This window comes from Brassica napus, chromosome C2 (genome assembly GCF_020379485.1).
Source record: "Brassica napus cultivar Da-Ae chromosome C2, Da-Ae, whole genome shotgun sequence".
Lineage (NCBI taxonomy): Eukaryota > Viridiplantae > Streptophyta > Magnoliopsida > Brassicales > Brassicaceae > Brassica > Brassica napus.
Genome location: NC_063445.1, coordinates 17,479,164 through 17,506,070, shown reverse-complemented (window position 1 = coordinate 17,506,070; position 26,907 = coordinate 17,479,164). Strand labels below are relative to the sequence as shown.

The 26,907-nt window shown below is 36.1% G+C and overlaps 1 long non-coding RNA gene and 1 pseudogene across 11 annotated transcripts; one reads left to right on the top strand and one right to left on the bottom strand.

Annotated features, from left to right (window-relative positions):
• Positions 1-346: 346 nt before the first annotated feature.
• On the top strand, positions 347-11,986 carry LOC106415378 (annotated as a pseudogene).
• A 4,076-nt stretch (positions 11,987-16,062) lies between these two features.
• Positions 16,063-24,997, bottom strand: LOC106404719. Of its 11 annotated transcripts, none has more exons than XR_007319515.1 (11): positions 24,133-24,997; positions 23,890-23,980; positions 22,731-23,805; positions 21,724-22,639; positions 21,530-21,629; positions 21,266-21,335; positions 21,044-21,154; positions 18,704-18,846; positions 18,538-18,613; positions 16,715-18,458; positions 16,063-16,631 (listed from the first exon to the last, which is right to left on the bottom strand). It is a non-coding gene; the product is annotated as an uncharacterized LOC106404719 (long non-coding RNA). The 11 variants fall into 11 exon arrangements; XR_007319519.1 differs by having other exon boundaries at positions 21,724-23,405; positions 23,540-23,805; XR_007319514.1 differs by having other exon boundaries at positions 21,724-23,582; positions 23,717-23,805.
• Between the last annotated feature and the right edge of the window lie 1,910 nt (positions 24,998-26,907).

Sequence of the window (26,907 nt, the reverse complement as noted above, 5' to 3'; positions counted from 1 at the left end):
CTTCCAGCAAGTGGCCACTCTTATGTTTGTTAAATGGTGTTTGGGTTTTGATATAGTCACAGCTGGCTGGTTCAGTGATTCCTTCCGCGTTCCTCTCCTGTTATTGTTATTGTTATTGTTATTGTTATTGTTATTATTATTATTATAAAATAGAATTGTGCTCTACACACGGCCCTCCACATCATTAGAAAGCATGGGGCTTCTTCTGCCACCTGACGTGGCGCTTTTAATCTCTAAAATGCTTTGTCGTTAATCATCTCTTAAAAGCCCAAAAGCCCAAAATTGCTTTAAACAAAGCCGAGAGTTTATGTCAATTACCATAGCTCCTTGCCCTACATCGCGTCACTTTCTTCATCTTCCTCCATCGCATCAGCTTACCCAGCCGTTTCAACCTTGACTGGTACTCCTCCATAACGTCGATGTAGCACGTCTTTGTATCATAAAATCCCATTATTTACTGAAGCAATCTATAGCCATGCAACTGTTTGCATCCTCTCATCATTTCACCTTAAATAAACCTTCATCTCAGTATTCTTCTCCACATTATTCACTATTCACAAATAAACACAGAGGAGACTCGCTTCCGAAACTGTGAAATCCTCCGTCAAAACCCCCACCACTCAATTCCTCAGTGCCCTCGCCCCTGGCTTGGGGAGTCGGAGCTGCGCAATGAATTTGTAGTCCCAGACTGCAGAGAAGGTGCGTTCATGCTTACAATTCGGTGTATATATGCACACATACACTCAATAGTTTTGAGGAGAATTGTCCGTGATTGTACATGCATGGTTTGTAAGTTGAAGTTGGAACGCTCTATTTGTAAACAGATCTGTGATATAATTCAAGCTAGAGCAAGACAAGTTCTCATTAAAGAAAACTTTTATATGAAAGATTATGCAGTCATGTATTTTACTGTCCACTAAATCGATTGATATACCATTTCTAGGCACCAGACAAGAATCGTGGAGTCATTTTTATTTTCAAAGGGATCATAGAGAGTATTCCTGAAGTTTACGCTCTGTTAAATGTGATGAGTTGATACTGTAAGCATATTTTCTTTTAATATTATTTCTCAGGTCTAATCTGACTTTTTGTGATGTTAGGAATTCTCGGGCTCCTTGTGCAGGGTGTAGTTGCTGCTAAGGTTTCTACTCTGCTCTTACCTTATTCATATGCTTTATTTGGATTTCTTCCTCCATTCATTAAGAATCAGGTTCAAATTCTTTGACATGAGACTTCTCTTTGTTTTACACTAAAGAAAAAAAAATATGGATGCTTACAAGAATCAGGTTCAAATTCTTTGATATGTGCTCGTGATGGGTTTCTCTCAGGCTATTCGCCTGAATCTTTCTTCCTACTCGTCTCTCTCTCCCTGCCAGGTTTTCACCTTCTCACTTACCTTTCCTCTATTAGACTTTTTGATTCACATTTTTTTTTATAAAAAGCTCAGAACTTTCATGATGTTTTTACTGTCTTATTATTGGGTTTTGTTCTCTTATTATTCTTTGCTTTCCTCAGAATGATGCTTAATGTCTGCCCACAATCATCAAGTTTTGCTTCTTCTTTTTTACTTTCCCTTAAATAAAAATGAAGACTTTGAGTTTTATTTTGATGTGTTGTGTTATAATTTCTTGATGCAGACAAGTGTAAACCAGAAGCAGAAGACTCTTGTTACGTTCCTCACCAGATGTAGAAAGGGAAAGAGACGTTCTTTACTCACCGTTCAATCAGTTCTGAACAATACAAGACCAAGCTTCAACGACAATGGAACAGCTGAGGAGCCTTCAAAAATTCTTTTGGATAAACTATTCGCTCGGACACATAAACAAACGAATGAGAACTCGGTGTATCCTCCTGATGAGGCTCTGTCCTACTCAAGCCTTGGGGGGCTTGAGTCTGACCTTCAAGCTGCGCTAATGGCTTTGTTGAAACGCGAAGAAGACTCGCAGGACGCAGAGAGGAAGGTTCTCTCCGAGAAGAAGAAACTAAACCGAGCAAAGGAAGGGTTGGAGAAGCGGGAGAGAGTCATCCTCCAAGCTTCTTTGAAGCACGAGAGTTTACAAGAGGAGTTGAAGCGGGCGAACGTGGAGTTAGCTTCACAGGCCAGAGAGATCGAAGAGTTAAAGCATAAGCTTAGGGAAAGAGACGAGGAGCTTGTCGCTATACAAGCGTCATTGACTTTTAAAGAGCGTGAGCTGGATCGAATGCGCGTTGAGATCTCAATCAAAACCAAGGAGATCTCCGTGGCGAGTTTTGAGTTTGAGAACATGTCACAGCTCTTGAGACAAGCCAAGGAGATTGTGGAGAGACAAGAAGATGAGATAGAAGCGCTGCAGAGAGCTCTCAAGGAGAAGGAAGAAGAGCTAGATATTGCTACGGCGGAGAAGAGACTTGAGCAGGAGAAGCTCAGAGAAACAGAAGCTAACTTGAAGAAACAGACGGAAGAGTGGTTGGTGGCTCAGGAGGAAGTGAGTAAGCTTCAGGAGGAGACAGTGAAGCGGCTTGGAGAAGCTAACAAAACCATGGAGGACTTTAAGAGAGTGAGGAAGCTTCTAACCGATGTCAGATTCGAGCTTGTTTCTTCTCGGGAAGCTTTGTTATCTTCAAGATAGCAAATGGGAGAAAAGGAGGTGCTGTTAGAGAAACAGTTAGAGGAACTCGAAGAGCAGAGGAGAAGCGTGTTGTCGTATATGCAAAACTTGAGAGATGCTCGCGGTGAAGTGGAGAGCGAGAGAGTTAAGCTCAGAGTCGCCGAGGCTAAGAACTTTGCACTCGAGCGAGAGACATCACTCCAAAAGGAACTGCTCGAGGACTTAAGAGAGGAGTTGAAGAAAGAGAAGTCTCTGTTGGAGGAAGCTATGCGTGATGTCTCCACCATCCAAGACGAGCTTGACAAGAAAACAAACGAGTTTCAAGTCTCACAGACTCAACTTCAGGAGAAAGAGTCAAGTGGTGGAGGCTAAACTTGAGATTCAGCATTTAAAGTCTGAACATGCTTCTCTAGAACTGTTGCTGCAAGAGAAAGATGAAGAGCTCACGGAAGCGAGGAATCAATTGGAAGAAGTGAACCGTGAGGTTAAAGAGCTGAAGATGCTTATGGCCAGTAGAGAAGATGAGTTAGGCAGCTCCAAGTTGCAAGCCAGTGAAGCTGAGATGGGGGTGGAAAGAATCGCAGAGCTGACGAGCAGATTGGTTCAAGATCAGATGCAGCAACAACCACTAGAGAAACAACCTTACGGTGATTATGGGATGGAGAAAAAACGGTTAGTGATGGAGCTAAACTTCACAATAGAGAATCCACGGTTGAAAGAAATGGAAGTTTTAGCTGCGTAGAGGGCTCTGACGTTGAAAGACGAAGAGATCAATGTACTCATGGGAAGACTAGAAGCTAAGGAGAGGGAAGTCAAGAAATTGAAAGAAGAAACGGTTCATGACGGTGAAGATTTGATAATGCTATATGCATTGACGCAAGAGAGGATCGAGGGGAGAACAATGGGTGATCTAGCTATAGAGAAGCTTCAGCTAGAGGCGGCTCAACTTGAAGTGGAAGCTGCAACGAGTGCATTGCAGAAGCTTGCGGAGATGAGCACAGAGCTTCTAACTCAAGCTGACACTACAAGAAAACAGCGGTATTCTGACGGACATTCCGACGGAAAATAAAATTCTCGGAATATCCCGAAGAAACACAAAATTTGGTTTGCTCAGAATTTCCTCGGAATATACCGACGGAATTCCGAGGAAATATCAATCCGTCGGAATATTCTTATGGAATACCGAGGAAAAATGTATTCCTCGAAAAAAACCGATGAATTCCGAGGATATATTATAGCCGTTAGAGAGCCGTTGGGGGATTTTAAAAATTCTGAGGAAATTCTGACGAACTAGCCGTTGGCGTCGGAATTCCGTCGAAATTTCCTCGGTCTGTCGGCAGGATTTCAACTATAAATACAAGCACCCCTCTTCCTCTTCATGCACTCCATATCTTCATCCTCCTTCTTACTCTCTTTACACACGAATTTGATTCATAAAAAACATATCTTCTTCAAATTATTTTCGTTCTTGGATCGATCGACCTCATTTGGATCCGAACACGAGATTGCTTACGGAAGAATACCAACGAGGTATAACCGAATTCATGGGGTTAGTTCACCGACAACCGGAAGCAAAAACATGTATGTTAAGATGTCCTTGCTCTAATTGTAAAAATAGAAAGGATATTAAAGAGTGGGATGTTAGGACTCATCTATATTTGAGTGGGTTTACACGAAGTTACAAAATTTGGTATCATCATGGGGAAACTGATTATGAACATGGTAGTACTAGCGAACCTTAGCCAGCGGTTAGATTAGAAGAACCAATTAGAACGAATGTAGATTATGGTGTAGGTACTGAGCAGATGGTAAATGATCATTTTAGAGGGGAAGATTTACCCAATGCAGAAGCTAGGAGATTTTATGATATATTGGATGCTGGAAAGCAACCATTGTACGAAGGTTGCAGAGATGGTCATTCAGCTTTATCATCTGCTACAAGATTGATGGGCATTAAAACAGATTATAATTTGGCTGAAGACTGTGTGGATGCGATTGCTGATTTTGTAAAAGGTATTATACCCGAGGATAATGTAGCTCCTGGTTCATACTACGAGGTTCAGAAACTCGTAGCTGGTCTTGGTTTATCGTATCAGGTAATAGATGTATGTAGCGACAACTGCATGATTTATTGGAGGGCGGATGAACAGTGGGTTACATGCAAATTTTGTGGAAAACCTCGTTATAAAGATACGAGTGGAAGAGTTCCAGTGCCATATAAAAGGATGTGGTATTTGCCTTTGACGAAAAGGTTGCAGAGGTTGTATCTGTCTGAACGCACAGCGCAACCAATGAGATGGCATGCGGAGCACTCAACAGATGGTGAGATCAGACATCCTTCAGATGCAAAAGCGTGGAAGCATTTCCAATCAAAGTATCCCGACTTTGCGTATGAGAGAAGAAATGTCTACCTTGGATTATGTACTGATGGTTTCAGCCCGTTTAGCAAGAGTGGAAGACAGTATTCTCTATGACCAGTCATTCTTACACCATACAATCTACCCCCAAACTTGTGCTTGCGACGAGAGTTTTTGTTTCTCTCGATTCTCGTTCCCGGACCAGAGCATCCTAAGAGATCACTTGATGTGTTTCTTCAGCCACTAATATATGAGTTGCAACAACTATGGGGTCAAGGTGCTGAAACATACGATGTTTCGTGTAAAGAAAACTTTCAAATGCGGACAGTACTAATGTAGACAATAAGTGATTTTCCAGCATATGATATGTTATCTATGTTATCTGGATGGACAACGCATGGAAGACTATCATGTCCATATTGTCAAGATAACACTGATGCTTTCCAACTAAAACACGAAGGAAAACGTGTTGGTTTAACTGTCACAGGAGATTCCTACCACCTGATCATCCATATCGTAGGAGTAGGAATTTGTTTACGAAGAAGAAGATGGTGTTTGACAGTCCACCACCGGAAATTTGTGGGAAAGATTTGAAGACACAACTAAGAGATTTTGGTGCAGAAAGGACGCCAGACGTCGGTGGACATGAGCGTTTTCCGGTAGATGCTGTTGGAGAACTACATAACTGGCACAAAAAAAGTATTTTCTGGGATCTGCCATACTGGGAGGATCATCTGCTAAGGCATAATTTAGATGTCATGCATATTGAGAAGAACTTTTTTGACAATCTCATGAACACGATCCTTAATGTTCAAGGTAAAACAAAGGATAATTTGAAGTCAAGACTGGATTTAGTCGATATATGTGCTCGTTCAGAACTTCATGTTGATGAGAATGGTAGGGCTCCTTTTCCCATATACCGACTTGATGCAGAGGGAAAAGATGCGTTCTTTGATTGGATTTCAAACGATGTGGAATTTCCAGACGGTTACGCATCTACTTTGCGTAACTGTATCGACAGAAAGGAAGGAAAGTTTACTTGAAAAGCCACGATTGCCATGTAATGATGCAGCGCCTCCTTCCGTTTGCCTTCAAGGAACTATTACCACGAAATGTTCATGAAGCAATTGCAGGGATAAGTGGTTTCTTCCGCGATTTATGCACGAGATCAGTGACTCTTGAAGGTATTGAAAATTTGAAGACTAACATAGCCGTGATTCAGTGCAACCTTGAGAAGATATTTTCTCCCTCATTTTTTGATGTTATGGAGCATCTTGTTATTCACCTGGCAAGAGAATTGGAACTTGGTGGCCCTGTGCATTATAGATGGATGTATCTGTATGAGCGGTATATGTTCCATTTGAAGAAGATGGTGAAAAATTTAAGTAGGATGGAAGGTTCTATAGTCGCACAGATGATCAATGAAGAAACTTCAAACTTTGCCGAGTACTACTTTCCAGCAGAAGTTCAGACCAAAAACAGAAGACCTGCTCGGCATGATGATAGAGGCGAACGGGCAACATATCATGTTACGGTTTCAGACATTTTCACAGACGTTGGACGACTTAGCGGAAAACCAAAGGACCGTCGACTTACTGAGCAGGAGCGCAGTAATTTGCAAACATATTTGCTCACCAACTGCGAAGATGTTCTTCAATACGAGAGATAAATAAATTAGCTTACAAATTTTTATTTTAAAAAGTTGAAATTTAAATCTTAATTAATTACATTATTGTCATCATATGTACCGGATTTTCATGGCAGAAAAGCGGTTCGAATATAGATACGCCACAGAGGACGAGCTAGAAGAAATGAAGCAGAGAGATTTTTCTGGGTGGATGTTTACTTATGTGAGTGCTTTAAACAAATTAAAATATCATTTATCACATATTTATACTAATTCACGTTTATTGATATAACATATATATGTGCTATTAATAGGTGTCTGCTGGTTTGGCCAGAGGTGAAACATTTGACGATTGGATACGCGAGATGGTCGTTGGACCAAACTTTGTTGTGAAGTCATATCCGAGATTTTGTACTTGAGGATATGCATTCAGAACTCAGAAGAGGAGACGTTCGAGTACGACTTATGATGCTGGCGTTTGTTCTGCATCAGGAGATGATGTATACTATGGACACATACATGAGATTTTGGAAATCAAGTATTTGGGCATGGTTGGATTGCGCTGTACTGTTTTCTATTGTGATTGGCACGACAACACTCTAGATCGAGGTGTGAGAACAGATGCATTTGGTGTTACATCAGTAAATTCAAGGCGAAATCTGCAATATTATGATCCTTTCATTCTTGCTTCTCAGGCCGATCAGGTAATTAAATGTTAATTATTCAGAATGATTCATCATTATGTGTATTAATTTATAATTTTACTAATAATTTTTTAAATGTTACAGGTTTTTTATATCAAGTACCCCCGGGTAAGGAACAGAGATGATCCATGGGTTACTGTTACAAGACTCAACCCGAGAGGCCGAGTTCAGGGAAGTTCTGAGCTGGAAGACCCACTACAACCAAGCACATCCGGCAACTTAAGTGCAGCAGAAGATTTAGCTGGAGTTGGCCTTGTAGTCGATTTAACCGACTTCGGAGAGGAAACCGTCGTTCACGTAGAGGATGAACCAGTGATTGGAGAGTTTCACCAAGATCCAGATTCAGATTCATCTGGTGATGATGACTCGGAAACAGACTAGCATCGACTTTTTTTTTTTTAATAGAAATACCGAGGAAATTCCGAGGGAAGATAGGTTTTTCTCGGAATTTCCTCGGAATAAACCTTGTCGATTTAGGGATTTGATTATAGAGTATTTTTCCTCGGAATTCCCTCGGAATATTCCGAGGAAATTCCGAGGAAGTAGGGTTTTTAAACCAAAAACAACGTTTTGCGGTTTGAATAACACTTATATAACCCTTATTGAGTGTCTTAGACTGATTATGAAGTCAAAAATTTGTTGCTTACCCTATAATAAACACTTTTCCGATTGTATGAACGAAATCCCCACAACATAAGAGAAACACTTATGCACTTTAATGAACGGTAAAGGGAATACTTACAATTCGTTTTGAAATTTTGTTATTTCATAGTTTATGATCATCTATACAAAGATTATTCAATGGTATGCATTGCATTTGTATAAGAAATGATATAGGGCAAAAAAAATTGATGGTTTGAAACCCCAAACATGTGTTCCTCGGAATTTCCTCGGAATATTCCGAGGATTTTCCGAGGAACAATATAAACCAACAGAAATACATGCATAGGATATTCTTTTTCCTCGAATTAATGAAATATCAGAGGAAATTCCGACGGATATTTAAGTGTCCATCGGAATTTCCTCGGAATATTCCGAGAAAATTCCGAGGAACAATATAAACCAACAGAAATACATGCATAGGATATTCTTTTTCCTCGAATTAATGAAATATCCGAGGAAATTCCGACGGATATTTAAGTGACCGTCGGAATTTCCTCGGAATATTTTCATTTAACCGGGCAAACCAGCCGCGAAATATTTCGCGAAAATTGAAATTGAAAAACCGAGGAAATTCTGACGGAAACTATCCGTCGGACCCTAGGTTTTATAACGACGAAACACTTCTTCTTCCCCATTTCTCTCTTCTTCCTCTCCGGCTCCTCTCCCTCCTATCCGGCAATCTCCCCCTTCTCTCTCTTCTTCTTCTCCGGCGAATCCTCTCTAAACCTACACAAATCATGTAAGGACCCTATCCCACTCTCTTAGGTTCTATTTGTTAGGTTTTTGTATAGATTTGATAGATTTTTGTTAGGGTGATTGGTTAGGATTGTGATTTGGTTGTATAATAGGTTTAGAATTGTGATTTGGTTAAATAATTTGTTTTGTTGAATTGATTTGGAATTTTTTTATAAATTTTTTATTATTTTTGTATTTATAAAATTGATTTTTGTATATAAATTCGATTTTTGTGTATAAATTCGATTTTTGTATTTTACAAAACGATTTTTGTATATAAATTCGATTTTTGGATTTTACAAAACGTTTTTTGTATATAAAATCGATTTTTTGGATTTTACAAAATATTTTTAATATCTATAAAACTTTTTTGTGATTAAAAACTATTATTTGAGATTTTTTTTAAAAAATATATATATATATATATATATATATATATAATATAAATTTCTATATTTATTAAACATTTTTAATATTATTAAAATTATTTTTTGTAATTATTAAACTATTTTTTATTTATTAAAACTATTTTTTGTTTATTAGAACTATTTTTATATATTTATTAAACATTTTTAATATCTATAAAACTTTTTTTGTGATTAAAAACTATTATTTGGGATTTAAAAAAAAAAATTTAAACATTTCTATATTTATTAAATTTTTTTTTAATTTACAGGTCTCATGATGATCAGACCCGGCCTCGACAACATCGTGGTCGTGGTGGTACGGGGAGCCAGTCTCGGGATTCCAACTATTTTCAGGATTCCCCTTCGCCCCACAGCTCCTACCATACATCTCCCTGTGCTGCACCCGCTTCTGCTCCTCTCGCTCCCGCTGCTGCACCCGCTCCTGCTCTTCTGGGTCGTCCGGGAGTGATGAGTGTTGCGGAGTTGGTTCGACAGCCCGGTCGTGACCATCTTCCCTATCTCACTCCGTATCCACATGGACGAGGTCAAACATGGTAATTAAACATTTTTTTTTCATTAAAATTTGATTCATTATTAAGTGTTTGTTCTTTTTATTAGGTTCAACCGATTCGGGAACGGGATCAGCGCATGGATCAACCGTATGATGTACTTGGCCCTCGATAAGGGACATCCGACTTTCACTGACTTCCCTACCGACAAGCAGCATCTGTGGTTTTGTCAGTATGCGGTAAGTATTCTAATTTTTTACTTATATTTTTAATCTTTAATATAAATTTTCTACTAATTGTGTTTTTTTTTCCAGCAAGAATTCAACTGGAATTCCGATGAGACGCTCTTTATCTATCACCACTTCGTCCATAAAGTTATGGACAACTATGGGAAGCAGATCCACGAGTGGAAGAAGAAGTGGGAAATCAACAAGGTTGTTTTTAATTTATTAAACAATTTTTTAATTTATTAAACAATTTTTTTATTTATTAAACTATTTTCTTTTTTTTTTTATTAAAAGATCTCAAAGTCGATAAACAACACGGTCTGGACGGAGTTGTGTGCGCATTGGGATAAGGAAGAGACGAAAGAAACTTCTTCCACCAACTCCACCAACCGCAGAAGCGACCGTAAAGGGAAGGGCGTCTTCAAGCATTACTTGGGTGTTCAATCTATTGCCTCTTTGGGAGATCGCATGGTAAGTTCAGCCGCTTTTTCTTCAATTATTTAAGTTTAGAAATTTTATTTTTTGTGCATTTCTTCTAATTTCTAATGTTTCTTTAATTTATGTTTTTTCAGGGCGGAAGAAAATGATGGCGAGCCGGTTGATGATCTCGCCCTAATGAAGAGGGCGTATACCAACAAGAAGACCGGCCAGATTGATGACGGTCTTGTGAGGGAAGTGGTCACCCTCGTCCAAACTCAGGTGCAAGACGAAGTGTCTCAGCTTCAAACCGAGGATGACGATTCGACGGCTTCGACCAACTTGTCCCGGTTTCGAATCAACGAAATCGTTGAATCCGTAAGTTCTTTTTTTTAAAAAGTTCAATTCATTTATTTCTTGATTTAAATTTGGCTATTTTCTATTTCAGTCGGTTCCAAAGAAGAAGGGACGTTTGGTCGGTTTGGGTCGTCGCACTCGGTCGGTTCCTCCTTCTTCTGCACCACCGCCCTTTGTTGATCCAGAAGTACTTACGGCTCAGTTGAAGGACAAGGATGATCGCATATCTTTGTTGGAGACCCAGATGGCGGCTCAACAGGCAGGCTATGAGGCACAGAGGAGGCTGAACCAGCAAATGATGGAGATGATGCAGAGGATGTACCCGAACGAGGTGTTCCCGAACGTGCAAGACCCGTAGTTTTTTTTTTTCAAAAACTCGGAATGTTTTATTTTTATTTGTACAACTTTGAATATTATCTAATATGTTTTCAATTTTAATTTTAATTTTATATTTTCGAATTTAAATTTCAAAAATTTTATTTTTTAAAAAAAAATTATTTTTTTTTGAAATTCCGAGGAAATGAACCCTCGGAAATTTCCGAGGAACTTTTCCTCGGAATATACCGAGGGACTTCTTCCTCGGAATATACCGAGGGACTCATTCCTCGGAATTTTCCGAGGGCTCCGTTCCTCGGAAATTTCCGATGAAAATTCCGAGGAACATTTCGTCGGAACTTCCGAGGATTGGACCATCGGAAAGTCCATCGGAATATACCGAGGGAATATCCCGAGGAAGTTCTCCCTCGGTATATTCCGAGGAGCTTTCCGACGAACTGGTGGTCCTTGGAGTTTCCTCGGAAATTCGTTTCCTCGGAATTCCGTCGGAAATTTCCGAGGAATTTCCGAGGAAAAATGAATTTCCGAGGAGTTATTTCCGAGGACTTGTTTCGTCGGTATGTCGTCGGAATAACGTTATTCCAACGACATACCGACGATTTTTTTCCCTCGGTATGTCGCTGTTTTCTTGTTGTGTGACATGAGTATGGAGGTAGATTCTGATATTGTTGTAGTGCCAGAAAACGAAAACAGTTCAGCCGATTGTATTGCTGAGGTGAAATCAGAAGTTGGGAGGCTCTGGTCATTGACAGAGAGACTCTGGTCATTGACAGAGAGACTCCTAGAGAATGCAGGAATCGCTGATGGTGCTGCATCCACATGCATTAATGGATTATGAAGATTAGATCATACAGATTAACTTTATAAGCTTGATCTGTGATGTGATTTTTTTTGTGTGGATATATGTAGAGTTACCGGGTGTTGAATAAATATGTTGTCTCAAAACTAAGATTGTTCGGCATACAAGGACTGTCTTTGAAAAGGTTAGACATGTAGCAAGAGACTTGTATCCTCTTTGTTCTCCTTGTAAGAATAAAACATCTGTGATCTCCAATGACATTATGGTTAATGGTAGGGCTGGGATTTTGAATCAAACCGAATCCGCTGAACCGAACCAAAATTTTTGGTTAGTTTTAGTTAGGAGTTTGGTTCGATTTGGTAGGTTTTCTAAAAATGTTTCGACTGCCGAATCAGTCGATCACTTCATTTTTTCAAAAGCAAAAAAAGAATTATAATCAAACCATATCTTCTTCTTTCTTTTTTTTGTTATAATCAAACCATATCAAAAATCTGAACCAAACCAACCAATATTTTAACCGAAAATAATGATATTAACCGAATTTATCTAAAGTTTATAACAAAATTAAACTAAAATATAATCAAAATCAAAAAGTTTTAAAGAATTTTCAAAACAAACTAACCAAATACTGAACCAAATTTTACTTTGAGTTAATTAAGTAAGATTTGTGTTGAACCAAATTAAACGAATTTGAACCTGATTCTGTCTACACTAAAGAATTTGCTCTTACCTTTGTTTTACACTAAATTATCAATATTTAACAAAATATTATGGGAGATCAGCGTTACAAATGCAAACCACAACTCAAGATGTCATAGTCAATTGATCCTTTTAATAACATTCACACAATCACACGCCTCTTAGTTTTACGTAATATTAAATTACTTATTCCTACGTTTATAAAACAAAGCAGTCCAAAACAACTACAAGTGTACAGCTATCTAAGTTGTTCAAAAAAAAAAAGTGTACAGCTATCTCATCTCTTCCACCAAATAACATTGAAATGGATGCAAATCAGAAACTACTAAACCTCGAAAAACTTTCTCAAATAATCCAAGGAGACCTATGTTATTACTTTAAGCAAATAAGTCCGCCTCATTACTTCTTATCTTCAATAATGTTATCTAAAAGCCACTCCATTCATTTTATCGACCAATACAAGATATTACAACTCTGCTTTAACTATTTGTATACATCCACTTTATCAAACAATAAAATATTATGTGTTATGCACATTGCCACCATACATTGAAATAATTTCATAATCTCGCTTCTCTAAAACTAGCGGTTCCATCAACCAATTACATTTAACTAATAAAAAAAAGGAAGTGTGTCAACACAGAAAGCAACTACAATCGTAGAATATTTTTGAATTAAACAAGTGAATCTAACGAAATTTTTTTATTTTATTATTAAATAACACAAATGGCAAATATATTTCACTAGCAGAGCGGATTTGGATATATACATATACAAACCCGCAACCTGTGGCGGACCAACCCGCTAATAAATGGATCATAGGAATGTAGTATATAACTTAAATTATTAGTATTATCATTTATCAGTTATTATGATTTATTTCTCTATAATCTATCTTTTTTTTTGAACAAACTCTATAATCTATCTATGACAACAAAGTAAGGTATTCTCCCTTTTCTTTGTGCCACGTCATCATGGAGTACGGCGCAAATCACGACACATATCGCAATACCAAAGCCTCTACGATATTTTCCGTCGGCTGTTCTGTCATTGAACGTTTGAGAAATGGACTTTTATTACAATGAATAGGTTAGGCTCGGACCTGGACCCTGTTTAAAGATCCATTCGGTATTAGGGTTCGTCGCCGTCTTCCTCTTTCACGTGTGACATCCACGATGTAATTCACAGACTTTAAGCGTCGATCCAAACTCTGTAACGTCTCCCCGATCCATAAATCATTTCTTTACTGTGAGTTTTTCGTTATTAATCCACTCCGCCCACATGAAGCAATCAATAAATACCTCTTCGTTTTCCACAGTAACAGGTTGAAGCTTCAGCTATAAATATCGCTCCTTTCTTCAATGTTCAGTACAGCTAAAACCATATCCAAAAGAAATTATTTTCATAGCAAGCGATTCCGATGGCGACTACGTACACGCTCCTTGCCGATCTGAGAGCCGGCCGATGCTCTAACACCGCGGAGGTCTGTCTATTGAGGTTTTGGGAGGCCAAAAACATCAACAAAGGCAAAGAACTGATGAGTGTTGACATGTTGCTCATCGATGAAAACGTAAGCACCATTGTTTTATACTAACCCTCTAAACAATTACATTTTTCCCGATTTATATATGAATATTTTTTTTACCCATGAGTTGCCATGTGGCAGTTCATGCCTCCTGCTTCAGTCGATACCTCTCAGGATCATGTCCTTCGTCCACCAGTTGCTTAACTGGGAAAAAATCATCAACTGGTTTGCTTCTTGCTTACGCTAAAAAAAAAAAAAGAAAAGTCCATTTGTTTTGTTCTCTTCTTTCTCGGCTTTCTCAGTCTTATCGTTGCTTTTGTTTTATCATGTTATGCTCGTATGAACAACTGTTATCTACTGAACAATGATAATGATATGACATTGTTAACTCCAATTACTTGGCGCAATGTTATCTATTTACATGTAAATTTAAGTAGAGTTTGGCAGATGTTCAAACATTAATACATAGAATGTGTTTCTTTACTTTCTCGCAATCAGAATTTGAAAGTACAGAGAGACTGCAAGAACATGATCTGGAAGAGGTCCTTTTAACCTACGTGTGAATTGAGTTTTGATATATGATTGTTATTATGATGCTCTAATGTGACAGCTCTTGATGAACCTGTCTGAGGAATCAAGATACTTAGCCCACGGAGGGCGTAGATGAGGAAATGCTTTATCAAGGCAAGGATTGGCTCTTCCATTGAAATGAACAACAGCTGCACTTTCTGCATCAGAAAAGGTTGTTTTCTCTTGGTACACGAGACCAAGCATATGCCAGAACGGATCTATTGTCTGGACATGGCCGTGGAAAGCTATCACCCCTGTAGGCAAATGGCTTAGCATGTACTCATAAAATTAGTCATTAGTTCACGATCCTAAATTCTTAATTGGCAAGAAAAATAATTCAAACTCGATTATACTAACAACTAACGGATACAAAATGAAACTAATGGCATTCAAAAGAGAAATCAATGTCCGAACCCGGCGCGTAGCGCCGGAATACCCGTAGTTGAATATAAATGCCTTAATAGTTGATAATGGCGTCTTAATAATGCAAATTTTGTGGGAGATGTGGTCTGTTTACGGAAATTTAATTTCCCTTTGGATCAAGTCATCAGTTTCACATCTCAGCCAATTGTTTTCATATGCTTGCTTTTGAAAAAGTTTCACTAAAGGCATGAGCGTTCAGTTTTCGATTTGGTTTTTCACGTTTTAATTCTAGAGATATAAGAACTGTTCAGTTATTTATTAAATTTGGCAAGGAGTAGGTTAAGTTATTTTGGGTTTGGTTCGGTTTGAGTAACAGTGTTATGAACCAGTAAATATCCGTTAAGTTTTGTTTTATTTGGTTGCGATTTTTGGTATTGGATTAAATATCGGGTAAATGAATAATTTAAATATTTACGATAAAACTATTTGGCTATTCAGCTATTTTGGATAATTCATATAGCTCTAAATATTTTGGATAAATAAGTAATTCAGTTTTTTGATAGTTGGTTTTATAAATAGTATCTTTAGAATATGCGGTAACTTAAACTAAATATAATTAATATTTTAGATATATAAACTCTATTCTAAATATTCATATTCATTTGTTTCTCCGTTTGGTTCGATTTTGGATTCGTTTTTACAGTTCAGTTTTGATTTGGTTTTTGGTTCTCAGTTCTCATATTACATATCCATGACTCAAAATTATGCTTTTTCTTGTTACATAAATCTGCCTTAACACATTTTCTCGTAGGTGGTTAAGAGCTTGAAAAAAGCATCAAACTGGTGTACTTAAAAAAACTAACTTATAAAATTAAAATTGAAAGCTTGTAAAAAGCAACAATCTGGTGTTATGAAAGAGTCTAACTTATAGTAATTAAAATTAATTAATAAAATCATAATTAAAAGTGCTGTAGCCAAATTTTCAATTTTATAGTTTAAATATAATTATACTATAATATTTTTAAACAATTGCTTATTCAATATTAATTAGTTTATTGCAAGCATATCTGAGTCATGTATTTTAAAAATATTTGCATGGTTTATATGGTTCTAGACGTATAGTGGAACCGTACTAATACTCAAAACGGATTTTTTTTGAACTTTTAAGAAAACATTAAATTGTCTCAAACAAACTTTATCTCTGAAGCCATCAACATAGCGCACTTGTCTGCGTACAACAACTAATCTTTTTTTTTTTTGTTTACTTAAAATTACACCAAATAATTCGAGAAATGTTGCAAAGTCAGGAAACGCCATGTTTATAGTTGCAGGCTTGCACCTAATACATGCTATTATAACATAAGGAAATAATAAGAGTAAGTAAATGCGAGAACAACATTCACTATACAGAAGTGCCGTAGCCAATGTGTCTCCGCGATTACTCTAATGGCAAATCTTTATTTGTTCCTTCTGCGATTAATCTTGGTTTGCCATCATCAATTACAGTGCTGACTAAACCATACTCTTTCGCCTCCCATGGATTCAAGAAGTTATCATGGGCTGTCTCACCTTCAATATGTAAAAAATATCATTAGGCTGAAACAAAAGAATCATGTGGAAGAATAAGAAGAATGGCTCCTTCTTTCAGTCATGCCTGTGATTCAGGTTTACGGTGATTCTAGAGAAGGTTTTGTTTAGTTAAATTTTGTGGGACATCATTCTCTTATGCCAATATTCATTTTGGTTGCCTACACATTCAATGTTTCTGTTATCAGAACATCAGTCAGTAAAAGAGAAAAAGAAAAATCTAGAAGCACAAAATTGATCATACTTTGGCTCCGGCAGTACCAAGTGGTTGATGGATCATAACTTGAGTGTTTGTCAAGCAATACCAGTTCCCTTAGGAACCAAAATCTAGGATACGCACCCAAAAGTGCAGGCCCGGAGAAGAAGGAAACTTCTCTGAGAAAATACTGCAAATTCATGGTTACAATTAGAGATAATTGAGAGAAAAGACTGCACAGATCATTAAGACAATCAGCAATAACATGAGCATCCTCCTCCGTGGGAGTGAACTCAATTCTCCCTGAACCACGTGACTACATTATGAACATGTTTTTAAGAACACTATGAACATGTGCTTAAGATCACTATAAACATGAGTTTAAGAAAAGAAGGGGACTAAGAACATGAGCAAAATCACAAAAGGTTTCTGAATAAATCTTTCAGAATATGGTTAATTAAGATCCGAATATAACAGTTTCATAATGTTGAGTCTAAGAAGACTATGAACATTAGTTTAATAACATAAGAAGACTATGAACGTAAGTTTAAGAACACTTTAACATGGCTTCCAAAACAATATACATAAAAGCACTCTGAACATGAGTTTAAGAACATATCTATACTATTAAAGCAGAATACTTCTTATGAATCTGCCCCTGAATTTTCCATTTAATTACAAAACATTTCATTCCCTTTTTCAATTGTTTTTAAGGCTTTTTCGAAAATTTAAAGCCCACCACTTCTATACTTAGATTTTCGTTTTAAGGCTTATTTTATCGTCTTTATAGCCCATTTCGTACTATAAGATTTTCGATACCAAATCAAATAAAGAGAATATCCCCCATCTTGAGGAACACGCAGAAAACAATATTGACTGTTTGACATGGTAACTGAATTTTCCAAAAACTCATCTTAAAATATAGAGAGATTCGATTTTCCAAGTCGAGATCCCCCAACTTTCTTCCCAAGTTTCTCCTAAACCTAACACCTCGCTTTGAATCCGATCAGTATTATAAATAGGCAGCACCAGGTTCCTATTCAAAGCCACACCTTCGAATAAACCAAAAAACAAACCAATGGCTACTAAGAATATTGCACCTTCGATGCAAATCCAAGCATCGAGAGGTCCTAATGAACAATCTGTCGTCTTCGGCGACTTGAAACCATGGAAAAAAACTTGGTTGGTTCGTGTAAAGGTTCTACACGCTTGGAAACAATGCATTCAATCCGTGGAGACCATGGAATTCGTCTTGGCTGATGAGACTGTAAGCGTTCGTTACTGTATTTTTCAGTCGATTATGTTTTATTTAACATTTTGGGATTGGCTACTAATATTTTAAATTTATATGTAACATGTTTTAGGGGCAAAAAATCATGCAACATGTAAAAGGACTTACATTGAAAGTAAGGGAAGGATTTTTACGGTTTGAGCATGGCGCTACATCCGGAATTTCCAGATTACTCCTGCTGGTGGAGCTTATCGAACCACAGATCATACCTCGAAAATGGTTTCAATCAAAATACATTCATTACGCGATCTAATCACGTTAATGACGAGCTGTATCTGAATTTGACCGACTTTCAATCTGTTTTGTCTGGAACACTTGATGAGAATTTTTTAATTGGTAAACATATAAATATAATCGGTTTAGCCACTATCTATTATGTAACAATCTATACTAACGTTTACATTTTTTTTTACAGATGTGCTGGATCAAGTTATGGATTGTGGTGATGTCGAAAACATTCAGTGTACCGGGGGAAAGCAACGAAAAAAGCTTGAATTCACCCTAAGCAACATCAAGTAAGTTAGCTGTCATTTACTCCAAAAAAAAAATGAATTCACTCGAGTAAGATAATATAACTAACCATATCTTGACAACTATTCGTAGTGATTCACGTTTACCATGCTGCATATGGGGCAACTTAGCCGAGAAACTCCATTCTGCAATTAACCAAGAAGATGGAATGGTTACTATGCTGCTCAGGTTTGCTAAGCTTGGGAGATTTAGAGGTACATAATTTACGCCAGTACCATGTTTTTTAGATAATGTACTAATCCTTTATCAAAGCTTCATTTACATGTAGTGTATTTTTTTAATTATCTACTAGGAGAACTGCAAATCTCTAATGCTTTTGATGCTTCTCAAATGATGATCAACCCGTCAATACCTGAAGCTGAAGCATTTAAAGAATTGTAAGTCCATATTATGTAACTTCGTTATCACACACATACTACTAATTTTAATCTTTGTATTTTAACAAGGATCAATGACGATGACAAAACTCTAACCTCATTCCAAAGTAATGAGGACAGTCAAGAGAACAACAACAAACAAGTTGATCAGTCAGAGAAGCGAGGACAGCGTGATAAGTGGTTACTCTTTCCCACTAAGAGCATCCAAGAAATGATAACATCAACTCAAGTAAGCAGTTATTAAGTCATTTGGACATCTCTCATATATTATGCTACGTAGTACCTTTTCTTTTTGGTTTAGAGGGGGTTAAATGCATTATAATTGTAGGTTGATAGATGCTTGGTGAGATGCACAGTCTATGCCATTGATATGGATTGGTCGTGGTATTACTTTGGTTGTAAAGCATGCAACAAAAGAGTGATCAAAACTGGAACCAAAGTTAAAAAATTGAATGGTAAGGAGATCACAACTCATATTTGGTGGTGTGAGACATGCAAAGACAGTGTTTTCGAAGTTTCACCAAGGTTTGAGTTGAAATTTATTTTATTTACACAATATTTGTTAACCGATGCTCTATTATATGTGTTAAAACACAACATAGATAATCTATTATATATATAGATATATTGATAGTTATATTCCTTTGTAGGTTCTGGCTCCACTTGATGGTCAGTGATGATACGGGGGTCTCGAAAACAATGATCTTAGATAAGGTTGCTAATGTGATTGTTGCTGAATCTCCAGAAAAGTTGTTGAATGGAAGCTGGGATGAGGTATTTACATCCACAAAATCACCATTTTGTTTTTTTATTACAGAAGCAAGTTTTTATATGAAACTAATATAAACCATTTTTTCAGCTTGAAGATCCGACCTTAATACCAGATTGTATTACTGATTTGATTGGCAAAAACTTCACATTTGGAGTATATGTTGAGAAAGAGAATGTGGCGTATGGTGCAGAAATTTATAAGGTTGGGAAAATCTATAAAGAGAGAATGACTTGCGTTCCTGATGCAGTCACTCACTGTCAATCTGATAAGCATTTGGCAATTACTAGTGGTGATGAGGTTGGAGCATGTAAATCTATATCAATAATTATTGTGTATTGTGGATGGTTTTATCTTAACACTATTGAGCTTATGGAATTTGATACAGGATTCTATCTACTTAAGTGAAAGCCAAGAAACCGCGGATGCTTTTTCTACACCATCCAGTAAGAGAAAAGAAGACGAGACTATTGAGCAGGGTGACCTCAGTTCAACATCCAAGAAACCATGCACAAGGTCGATCAAGATTGAGATGGTGGAAGAGGCTAATAAGAAACGTTGAAGTGGAGTTATTGAATTGTTTTTTTTTACTTAGTTTTACATTTGAGTTTATTTATTTCCATTTGGCAATACTCATGTTTGGTTTTTGCTTTCAATAATTTTTAAGACTCGGTTATTTAATAACTATATTGGAGTTTGGTTTTCCCTTTTATAATCATGCATTTTTTTAAAAACAAATACACCCTATTACATATCTATTAAATATTTATTAAACATATTGTTAAAATACAGTTATCTGCGTTGAATAAATTTAAATTTTAAGACATAATATTGTGTAAAAAAATATGTTTAAAAGGCTCGAATGAGATGAGATTGATGCTTATATATTATTTCTTGGTAGATAGTTACTCATAAAATATTTTCTACTGGAATATTACTAAAAAGATATTCTCATAAAAGATATTCTGTTACCATAAGTATTGCCAAGTTATTAAACCTTAATCAAATCAAAATACAGATACTGATTATCATCAAATCAGATATTCTGTTACCATAAGTACGCTGCAGAAAGCAATATAATTATCATATTTACAGATAATAACACCAAATCAATCAATCAAACTCCGGTTTCAATCCTAACTACTGATAGTCACTTCCGTTCCTAGCTTCTAAAGTTCTGGAAAAAGTTTAATACTAACTAACATATTATATCATTGCATGCAGAAAGGTTGGATACATGTCATTATGAACTTTAGCAAAAGTTCTACGCTGCAGAATGCAATATATTTATCTTATTTACAGATAATAACACCAAATCAAACAATCAAACTCCGGTTTCAATCCTAACTACCGATAGTCACTTCCATTCCTAGCTTCTTAAATTCTGAAAAAGTTTAATAGTAACTTACAGATTATATCATTGCAGAAAAGTTGGATACATGTCATTATGAATGTCTTTCTTATGTCTCTGTCCCATGTCTTTCAACTGGAAAATGGCTCTAGCGATGACTAATCTAGACCTGCATATACATTGTATACGTTTATAAGACAACTTAATACAATCTACAACTAACAGACAGTGTTTTATGAATATCTTTACTACATAAAATCAATACGTATGTGGAAAATACCAACGCCTTCCTGATGTCTCTGTCAATGTCTTTCAAGTGAATAATGGCTCTAACGAGACCACTGAAAGACCTGCAAAAACATTGTATACATTAGTAAGACAACTAAAATATAATCTAGAACTACCAGCCACTTTTAACATTAAAACAATGACTTGGAAGCTTTCTTTAGATTTTCCACCACAGTCCCTATATGAATTGTCTCATCTATACTCATCAAGTCACCAAGTTTCGAAGAAATATAACAGAATCTTCACAAAACCTCACCTTATTATCCAGGCTATCTGTTTGAAAAGTTACAAAGGTGAAAAACGATGGTGTTCGTCGGTTCTCTTTTATTATATTTTCAGATTTAAAATCTCTTCATCTGCATGTTAGGATTTGTCAACAGAAACTCGATTAGGCACTTTGTATTACATATAGAATAAAAACAATTTGCGGATGAGCTAACGAGAAAATACCTTAACAAATCGAGATTCTGATATCTACAGATTTGATTCTCACCATCGAGAAACGATTTTTCTCACCATCGGAGTCGTACAGCTTTGATCCTCACCATCGAGAAACTATTTTTCTCACCATCGGAGTTGTACAGCTTTGATTCTCACCATCGAAAAATGATTTTTTTTTCATTGTATCTTCCGTCGGTAAAGAGACCGTTCTATATGTCTTTTTCTTCTTACTTTTTCTGTTTCTTTTAGAAATATGAACGGTAAAAAAAAAGATGGATATATGTGATTAGTGTTGGGCTACAAACGAGATGGGCCATGATAAACCATTATGTGTTTGCAATGGTTTATTAGATAAATTTCTATCAAACAAGTTTATATTATATGGGCTTTGCATTTTTTTTGTCAACTATGGGCTTTACATTAAATATTAAACATTGTTTTTGAAGTCATATAAAAATTTCACATTTATAATTAATAATTTCACATTTACAATTAATAAACATAAACATAAATTAGATATGAATGTAATAGATGATATCAATACACCCGATCTTAATTTAAATAATATTACAATTCATTTAAATATTTTAATAATTTTGTAAGTCAATGTACAAATTAATTTTACCAGAAAGAAATTAAAAGATAATTTCTTACTGTATTTTTCGAAAAAAAATTAATTATTTCACAATACTAACATTTTGTATAGATGAAAAATTAACTTAAAACATAAAAACAAATGCTAACAAAAATCATTAAGACACTTGATTTACATTTTATGTATAAACACATTTTTAAATTATAATAATATGTCAAAGAAAACAAACCCGCGCTTTGGGTCAAAATCTAGTTTTTCTTTGAATCCAGTAAGAGCATATCAAGAGACATGAGTTCCCCACCACGTTTGACATTCTTGGGTTCCCAGAACCTGAGCAAAGGAGCAGCGGCCACACCGAGAATTTATTAAATTTGGTGTTTTCACGGATTGAGAGGATGATACTCAAGTGAAGAAAGCTAACCTTTTTTATAGGTGTATAATAAACCGCCTTGCATAAGATAACTCACAATCAATGTCAGATCGTATTCACGTCGGTCTATGGAGTTAAAAGTGATGAATATTTAACTCTGACCGTTTCGGTTGTTTAGAAGAGAAGGCCTAACGATGCAAGTGAAGACGCCATTGATGGTGTTAGAGAATGCTGAAGAAAAATTTTAGGTGTCGGAGATCGATGGATGATGAACCCTAATTTTGCGTGTATTAGATGAAGTGGAAGGGGACTATCGGTAATGGTCTCACGAAATCTTGAATTAAACAAATAGCCCAATAAATGTTAAGTTTAGAGAGAACGCACATAGCAAAGCCCGTCCGTACCAATTGCACACAAAATTAAATGAAACGGTGAGTTTAATTAGCTGGACACGTTTCGCGCTCACAGAACTCGATTTATCTACGTGGAATCCGAAGTGACGCAACAGGAAAGAAGGAAACCTTCTTTTACTAAAACAAGGTAGCCTGTAAATAGAACTATGTCCCTAAACATACATAAAGCTAAGGATAACTATATAGACCAGAATCAGCATCTTCACATAGTGGTTTACAATGTGCTGGATGTGTTTGCGTTGAATCAATTTTCACAGAAGTGGAGCCACTCAGAGAATTTGAATTGTTTTCTTTTATTCCACTGGAACTTATCCTATTACCATGTATAAATAGCATGAACTTATCAAAACCACCATTAAAAAAAAGAGAACCCACTTTAAAAAGGAACAGTATAATGTTGAGTGAATGGGTGTTTATATTAGTACAGTACCGAGAGAAAAGCTATACCTTAACCTCCAAGTATTGAATAAAAACAACATGCATCAGTTCCCTGTACCCACAAAAAACATAGGACATATGCACTAAAAGTAACAAATCACATTTCATTTTCTTTCTGTTCTCAAAGTAACATTTACGGTACACTAAACCGGTAAAAATGTGAAATATGGAAAACATAGGACTCACTGTTCAAGCATCCAGTAGCAACGCCTCTGGAAATTCTCATTGTCTTCCTCATGTGCATAGTAACAATGTAACACATCAATGCTTCCAACCTGTATATATAATTAAACAATGTTACTCTAAAATATTTATTAAAAACAATAGTGAGGAAACATGAATGCAAATATATTATTAACCTTGAGCTTTTCGTGAGCCTCTTTCACTGTTTTACCATCTTTCTTATTCCTCCAGTTATGCCCATCTTTCCTAAAATATCTGAGCACCTTCCTATCAGACAGAAAGAGTGATACGGAAATTAAGATCGATATTAGTATGTTACATGGATAAACCGATACCAATATATCAATATATAGAACACAAAGCCCAGATACATAATAAGACCATCTATATAAAATTATAAATACAAATCATGTCCGTACCTGGAAGCTGTGTAACGGAGAGACCGGTTTGGTTAACTCGTCAAAATCGGTTGAATCATTGAACCTAATCAGTAAAGAGGAGTCGGAGCTTGGAGTTCTGAGCACATCTACCATATGTCAAATCCATCGGGGAGAATACTCACATCTATTTATACCGAATCAAACCGCCTTTCAGATCTAAAAGACTCATTGAAGAATTCGTAGTGGGCGTCTGAATTAATGGGGATAAACACGTAAAAACCATAACGCTCTCAGTTTCAGATTCGTGAGGAAGGGCAAGAGTCACCGTAGCCATCGAACAATGAAGAAGAAGAACACACACAACATCGCGAAAATAGATTAGATCTACACATAAAGGATTACGGGCCAGAGAAACTGTCCTATCTAAGTGCTGAGTTTTGGGGTGGGACACGTGTCGCCTCGACAGAAGCCACGTGGACGACGACGTGTCCTCACCAGGAAGAAAAAACGCTTCTTCATATATAGAGAAGATATGAATTTATCTTATTATAATATATATACTAGGTAATAATCCGTGCCTTGCGCGGAATGAGATGATCATTTGAAAGTATATATTATATATTGGATAAAATTATACATTACATATTCATGTTTTTATAGAAACGTTATTTCAACAAAAAAAAAATTACCACAAACCTTCCAAATTAGTATTGTATTATATAACATAATATAAAATGGACCAAGTGATATTTTTCTGTTCTCGTTCCTAGATGGGATCTTTTTTAGAGAAATTCTTGGGTTCAAGGGTGAACCTCTAGATTCACCAACCAATAGTGTTTGAGTATTAGATATTTGATATCTTTTAAAAAAGGAAACAAAATTGAATTTCCAAATAAGATTATATTTTTCAAATAAAACAATAAAAATACATAAAAATAGTTACAAAAAATAAATAAATAAATATTGTTAAACCGTTAGCAAAATACTAAATCCTATACCCTAAATCCTAAACTCCAAACCCTAAATTATAAACCTTAAATCTTGGATAAGCCGTAAACCATCGAAAAATTTTAAACCCTAAATCATACATTAAAAACTAAATCTTAATAAAACTAAACCCTAAACCCTAATCACTAAACACTAAACCCTTGGATAAATCCTGAACCCTTGGATAAATCATAAACTCTAAATAAAAAATATTTAAAATTAAACACTAAAATTTATGATTTATCCAAGGGTTCAGAATTTACCCAAAGGTTTAGGGTTTAGTGATTAGTATTTAGGGTTTAGTGTTATTAAAATTTAGTTTTTAATGTATGATTTAGGGTTTAAGATTTTCCAACGGTTTAGAGTTTATCCAAAGTTTAAGGTTTAACTTTTAGGGTTTAGGGTTTAGGATTTAGGTATAGGGTTTAGTATTTTGCTGAAAACTTAACAATATTAATTAATTTATTTTTTGTAACTATTTTTATGTATTTTTATTATTTTATTTTAAAAATATAATCTAATTTGGAAATTCAATTTTATTTCCTTTTTTAAAAGATATCAAATATTAAATATTCAAACACTATTGGTTGGTGAACCTAGAAATTCAACCTATGGGGTGAACCCAAGAATTTCTCTCTTTTTTATAGTCAGTAGCAATTTTTCTGTTCTCATTCTTGTAATGGTTCGGACGACAATACAATAACTATATTATATATATACAGCCGGTAACAATTAATAATATACCTTAACATGTTATACCAATCACTAATATGAAAAGAAATCAATTTTTTTAGAACTCATCTTTGGTAATATAAAATCGACATTCCTATTGTACAGTATATACTGTGTCATCAATTTAATTTAGTGAATATTTAGTCTTTAGTTATATTAGAGTGAGTAACATTAAAGCTTTTTTTGCAAGGAATAATACATATCCATTATAACCGAAATAAGGATAGAACAGTGGTCACTTGTAACTAAAATCATATTGACAAATATGCGTCTCAATAAGTTTGAAATATATATTGGAGTTTGACGATATTATGAGATGATATATATGTGTATCTTATGAATTTGCATGATTTTAGCCATTCATTCTTGTACATTTTGATCATATAGATTAGGATTTAGTCATTTTATATTGCATTTGCATATTCATTTGCATATCATAGGGGTTGGAATGCTCATTTGGAAGTTTGGGGGGAAATTCAAGGGTTGAATTGCACATTATGGAAGTCTTGGGTCAAATATGAAGTTATTCAAAGTTCAAGGACCAAGGTTGCAGTTTTGGAATACTCGCTGGGTTAGATTGCAAGTTGAAAATGTTTGGGGCTGAATCAAAGGGACGTTTCTTAACTTTCCAAAGTCTGTGTCCAAATAAAAAGTATTTAAAAGGTCAGGGACTGGGTTTGCAATATTGAAGAAACCACCATTGAAGCTCACGAGCTCTCTTCGCCGTATCTGAATCCCGACGGCGAGACTTGATTCTGACGGTTCTGGCAGCCACCACGACGGGAGAGATAGTCACGGTGACGACGGAGCACGGCAATGGAGGATTTGTGGTTCAACGGAGGCGCAATGATTAGAAGACGACGAGTGAATCCGTGCTTTGATTTCACGGTGGAGATGGAGAACTCACGGCTGAGCACGGCGGAGGAGCATGAGCTCGACCCAGATCGCCGCGGCTAGGAGCTGAGAACACTGCCGGAGCGACTTGATATCGCGGGGGTGAGACACCGTTGAGCATCGAGCTTTCACCTGCGACTGAAGCGCCTTGATTCCGACGACGAGAGTTACCGGAGTAGACCACGGCTTGAACTGAGAGCA